The sequence below is a fragment of the Numida meleagris genome, chromosome 3 (genome assembly GCF_002078875.1).
Source record: "Numida meleagris isolate 19003 breed g44 Domestic line chromosome 3, NumMel1.0, whole genome shotgun sequence".
NCBI lineage: Eukaryota > Metazoa > Chordata > Aves > Galliformes > Numididae > Numida > Numida meleagris.
This window is the reverse complement of record NC_034411.1, coordinates 53,344,554-53,351,330: the sequence shown is the minus strand read 5'-3', so window position 1 is coordinate 53,351,330 and position 6,777 is coordinate 53,344,554.

Below are 6,777 nucleotides of genomic sequence, written 5' to 3'. Positions count from 1 at the left end.
CCCTTCTCCTTTCCCTTCTCCTTTCCCTTCTCCTTTCCCTTCTCCTTTCCCTTCTCCTTTCCCTTCTCCTTTCCCTTCTCCTTTCCCTTCTCCTTCTTTCTTTCCTTTCCTTTTTCTGGATTAATCCAATCCTTAAAGAAATTCCAGAAGCACACTTGTTTCCAGGTTTGCTGGCTTTTTTTCCTGTAACTAGATAGTCAGCAGGAGTGACTAGCCCAGGTAAAGCAGATGACCAGCCAGGCTTCACAACTCTATTTGCATCTCTGAAACCCTGGAGGACAGAAAAGTCTTTTAATTGGTGAATCAACCTCAGTAGGAGCTGTTTGTAGGAAATGAGGCCTACATGTTGTGTTCATACTGGGCACATTAGCTCTAGTTGCCTTGGCAATCTGCTAGCATGCTAGGTCCATTGATGTGGAAACAAGATGGCTTCCTCATTTGTTTAGCCTTAAGGAAAGTTACAGATATTAACAAATCATTAAAGGACTAACAGACACACAGAAAGCTTGACCTAAATAAACAGCATAATGTCAGACTACTAAAAGCTAAACAAGTTTTATTTCTGTGTCTCCCTTCGGAAAGTCCTTAGTTAATGAAGGTTTCATTACCCTAAATATTTTTTTTTCTCAACCTGTGAGTAAAATCCTGTACTTTGAGTGTTAAGTTGAACATCCTGATCAGTGAGATGGATTTAGTTTGTAAACCGATTGGCAAGAGATGTAAAAGCTAAGTAATAACCAATACTTTTGTGAATATAAAACCAAAATTTTGTGCCGTTATCACCACTTTATTCAGAAAGAAATTCCTATATTTGCTTGAAAGCTTTTTCCTCATGTAGAGTGGCCGGCACACATGCAATGTATTCCTCAACCCACTGAAGTCTCAGTACCATCAGCCTTGGCAGGACTGAGGAGGGTGACACTTCTCTGGGAGAGGAAGTGTTGCATTTGAAGTTGGTGCTTTGAGGCTGAGGGAGCAGGGAAATTAAATGCAGGCGTGAGAAAAAGCGTACTAATGAATGAATCCATCTGTTAAAAATATAGACAAAAGTAGCAGCCAAAATCCATAACTGGAGATATTGTGGTGGTAGGCTCATATGGGGGAAACACAAGGTCAGGGGAAAAATAGATTACATCTTTTATGTTTTTCAGTCAAATGGTCTGTGATTTCAAAGCAGCTGATTAGTTGGTGCCATCCACTTCCTCAGAGCCTGTTCCTCAAAGAATGAAAGATGAAGGTGAGGAATTTCACAAGTTCTTGAAAGAAACATTTAAATGAAAGACTTGTTTTGGTAAGTCTTACAGCAGACAGAGTTTTCACTGGGGCTTTTAACATTCTTCAGAATCTGAATAATAGACGAAACCAATTAACAGAGAAAACACATGGGACAAGTTTACTACTTCCCTGATTGAAATCCATCAGTGACAGATAAACATATGTAGGTCTAAGCTCTCCATCCAGCTTTGCATCCTTTAATACATAGACATCTATTTCTTCCTTAGTTAGTCTTAAAATCTGAGTGCTCTGGCTTTTGGTTTGTCTCAGGAGTCTGAGAGATTTCTGATGGAAATATCTGTATGTTATTCCAAAGCGGAATGATTTTCTAAGCTGCAAAGAATATCAACATTGAGAGCTCCATTCTAAATGTAGGAAAGCTGCCCAAGAACTGGAAGATTAAAATAAATGGGATGGCCTCCCTTGAAAAACAAAAAAGCAAACAATAACTGCGTTTCTATACTGCATTTATATTGAGAACCTGAATTGCTTGGGTCCTTATTGACCATTAGAACTATGAATCTTCCAGTTTTTATGAATTTTCTTCCATTCCTTGCAATGGAAATATCAGTATATGCTTCTGTTGTTGTTCAGAAATATTTATTTAAAATTTCAATAGTCAGAGCACATGTTCTCCAGAAAGAAACATGCACACATAAGACAACAACTTGCATTTGTTTATTAACTGTATTCCAGCTTTTTCATTATATTAATGTTGTGATATAGCACACCTCACTCAAGGTATACTGTCTGCATACATAATTGCACTTTCACTTTTCCTTTCATATTGTGAATCAGTTAAACAAACTGAAAAAATCAGTGGGCGCTGTGACTTATTGCATATCAAATTTACTTCAGATACCCTTAAATACATATAAAAGGCTATATGTGACCTCATACATTAGTTCTGTCACTGTTTTTAATCCAAAGATCTGACTTGTTTGTTTGTTTGTTAAAAAAAAAAAAGTCTTGTATATGGGTGTGTTGATCTTGCCAAACGCAGCTGTGGTAACACTACATTGTGATTCTCTCTGGTCTGGCATCTTGGGTGTAAAATTTATGACGTCCTTCATGAAACACTGCGTCAATGCTTCATCCTTAACAACTGGTGAGATTCATAAACTGAGGAGAATAAGAATTCCTGTTTGATCATGTGTGGACAGAAACTGATTTGGTGTAACAAACTATCTAATCTAAGCTTTGAGTTTACAACTGAAATGTATCAAAATATTTAGTGTTGAAATAGAAAGCTGCAAATCACCTGAGAAGAAATCAAAATTCTTTCATGAGAATTCTTCAATTTTTTAAACTATTTTCCTTGGGAAGATGTGCCCTGCCTTGCCTATAACTCTAGATGTTCTATTTTGAAATGTTTTACTTGTTTCATTAAGCAAATTAAGAGGAAACATGAACAAATATAAATCAGAAATTGCTCCCTTCATGGTTTCAACAGTAGAAACTTGGTTTGCATTCAGTTAAGCATTGCAAAAAGCTCTGGATGCACTGCTATATTAATTTGAAGTCTATCACAGCATCATTAGGTTCTCAACAATATGCTGATAGAAAAAGAAAAAAGTAATTAAATATTTCCTAAAATCTTCAACTTGCGAAGGTATGAAAATCTCCAATAGATGTTGCAGGAAGGGGGGTTACATATTAAACAAAGAGTGGTAAAGAGGGTTTTAAAATTAAAAAGGAATGGAAAAAGAGTTTGTTGGAGAAATAAATGTTTCTTATTGGATAGTATTCAGCTATCAGAATAGCTAACATCTATTATTATACTGTTACTATGCTGTAATTCTGAACTTTAGGATATGAGCTAAGAAATGCACTGTAGTGTTATAACTCTACCCCACACAGAGGGATAAATTTTAAGGTAGAAATGGAATTCTGGTGATGGCAATTCCTTAATTTCCAAGGAATAACTTTGAGACTTCATTTTACAAACTTTTTGAGGAAAAGTTCTGTAAAGATTTTCTCCTCCTCTTCCAGACTTTACCTACTGTCATGTTTTACAACAAAAATGGACTACTTTTAATCTTACTCCTCCTTATACCCTCTTTTTCTCTACAAATTGTACTCATTCAGTTACATATACAACATGTATCAGTGGCATTCACTAGTAAATGCCAACTACGTGTGGGCATTAGCTACTCCTCCTTCTGACTACGCTTCTTCGTAATACATATTTTGTCATTTACTCTTTATGTCGTCTTTTCTGCACTCGGTAATTATGTTTGAAATTCTTTTGTCTTCCATGTACACAAACATGGATTATTTCAAAATTCTCTGCTTTTCTCTCCAGAGACCAATCCTCATTGTGTCTTTTCTCATTAAGTTTTACCTTCCCCATCTCACTGTGCTATTTCTAATTATGGTACATCTTAGTTGTGCTTTGATGGATGGTTGCCCAAAACACCAGAATGTTGTTTAAATTACTGCGGTCAGACATCATCTGCTTTTTCCTGAGAGTGCACTTCCTCCTCTTTGAAAAAGTATCCCCCTATTTCTCCTTTACTCTATGCTAGAGACTGAGTAACACTTACCACATGTGTACTACAGATTGACTTTTGTAAGAAATCATTTTCAGAAAGTGCATCAGTTTTGCCATTGTGATAGTCCAGAGAAGTTTTCTTCAGTGCAGGTGTTTGTATCTGAAGAAGATGACGTGAATTCTGTCAGGAGTTAAGATCAGGAAGACTTGAATGATGACAGAAGAGTTAAGATACTCTAGTTTTCATTCCAGTTCTTAAAATATATCCTCTACCCCCCCTTTCCTTCACTCCCATGCTTTTTTTTTTTTCCTTTTCTTTTTTCCCCTCAAGATTATTCATGGAGACCAAGGAGAAGTGATTGCAAGTACTTGCAGAAAAATAACCAACAGCTGGATTCTACTTCCAAATATAAAGCTCAATGTAATCTGAATATCTTGTAAATACTTAATGTTAAATCAATCTGTTAAGCTTGGTTCACATCCCATAAGCTTTGCAAACCTCTTTACAAAAAGCTTTAGACTAGATCTGTGCTTCCAACTGGATGGAAGTTGCTGGAAGGGAGCGAATCACCAACTGACTGGAAACACAGAGCAAATTGTCCCTGCTATCAAGCCAGACTGGGAAGCATGGAGATTTCATTTGGAAACCGAGATCATCCTCTGCAAATGTATACCAAGACACAAGCATCTCCTCTTGAGCAAAAAATGTCCTGAAGAGAACGTCCAGCATGGATTGCTGATCGTGGAAGGACTAACATAGCGAGGAATGGTGAGGAAGGGAACAGCTTAAATTACACAGCAGAGTCCACAAATGTCACATCCTTCCCTTTTTGTTAGCTGATGGGTAGTCTACTTTGGTCTTCAGCCCACTTTCTCCAACATCAAATGCTCAGCAACATCTCTCTTTTTGCGTTCCAGCATGCACTTTCTTAGGTCACCTCTGTGCTCTGGTTTGTGAAATTCTGAGAGCTGGATTGGACTACTAATAACATAACACGAACACTGACAGTTTGAGTCACATAGCCCATTGTGCATTCAACTCATGCAGCACATTCAGTTGGAGAATGTTGTTTTTTAGTAATCTTTTACCAAAAAAGGATGTGGAATTATATAATACATTACACTTTCTAGATGTACACTTTGTTTCTCTGGCTCCTTTTTGAGCAAATATTTGGAAGATGTGGTATGTGCCAATGTCTTTACTGGAGCTGCAATTCTAAGCTGTGTGCGGGAAGCAGTGGTATTGCATGGTTTATTCAGAGCCATGCACTGAGGAAGTTGTGCAAAATGCTGAAACTTTGCACAGTAGGGTCATGATTTGCACTTTGACCATGTAGTCTTTTCACAAAGTAATCGGTGAGAACCTGCAGGCATTGCAAACTGAAGCATGAAACATTCTGTTTCTGTGCAGTGTTAAAAGGCAATAAGCTATGCACATTTTCAGTCTGACAGAAAAACTGGCAACAACATTAGAATGCTTGTCTTTAGCAAAGCATTCTGAAACATTTTTAGGTAAACAAAGCCAGTGAGCAGCAGACTAAAGTTAATTTACAGTAAAAAACAAAAGCCAACAAAATGTTGTTAGTCCCTTGTTACAGTTAAATATCTTATTCTTCTATTACTAACTAATAATGGGTACCAAAAGTCATATGTGGAGTGCCTTAGGCTTGTATGTGTAATTTGTATTTCATTTTTGGGAAAAATATTTAAGTAGAAGGGTTATGATATTATTTATCCCCGCAATAGAAGACCAAATACTAGAGTGTTGGGCTTTTTTTGAACCCGTCATTAGTTTAATTCATTTTTTATAACTCCAAAGCAGACACAGACTCATGCCAAAAACATCCAGAGTTTGATCTGATGAGAGGCTTCCCTTTATATTCGTGGTTACCCTGAGAGTTTTAACACTGCAATTTCCAGAAGTGTCAACAATTCTGAGAAGAAAAAGCCTTCCTGAGCTTGCAGCAATTTATCTAATCCATACTGGAAGAGTAGACTCTTAGCCTCTGTGGAAAATTGGAAGCAGTTCTAAACACAATACCAGCCAGTAACTCTCCCCCTCACTAAGAATCTACCCCCAGAACAAGGACATCTCATCAGCATCTGGCAAGCAGAATGGACAGGATCCAACCTGAGACAAAGCTATTACATATATATCATTTATTGAGTTGGAAAGTGTGTATTAGGTATTTATGGTTTAATACATAGGGTGAGTGACCTAGAACAACATCTTTTTGAGTAAGTAGGTGAAAGTTAGAGGTGAAAAGACTATTAAAATGGCTCCTGTTAAGCTGTGAAACAGGAGACACTATCTTGTGTATGCAAGAAGACTGATAGTTTTCTTAGTTGTACCTGTGTTTTTATTAGAAGGTAAAATAACAGAAACTGCCAACAGTTAACAGACACAGTTAGCAGAGAGGCTGGTGGGAAAGAAGAAAACAGAAGAGTAGAAGAAGCTTGAAATGACCTTTCTGTGTGGGAATACTTGAGAGTCCCAAAATGGGAAGATGCTTCTGCAAAAAGGAGGAAGAAATTGTCTGGCACAGTTTTGCCAGAAAAGACTGTGAAATAATTATGCTTCATGACTGAGGTAATGCAAATCAGCTTGTTGTTTTACTTGGTTACAAAATCTCTCCTCTCTCCTTAATAAAATATTGTTGCCATTGATTCATGTTTGCAAGTGGGGATTATCTGCTCATTGAGTGCCAACAGTGTCTTTTAAATTCCTGGGCAAGAGGCCGAACCTGGATTTCACTAGTAACCTAATTCAAATGAGACCAATCTCTTGTTGCCGGGCCTAGGGAGAGAAGTTACACGGCATGGCCAGCCTTCCCTTATCTGGTAGCTCTAGCTATGGCAGGGTGCTGAGGGGACATGCCCTAAGAACATAAGGCAAATCTGGCAGCAGGGAAGCTATGTGCACCTGAGTCTTGAGGGTAACACAGTGTCATGGTTTTGTGATTTTCGGTTATTGGTATTCCACATCATAACATCATGTAGTGGACATA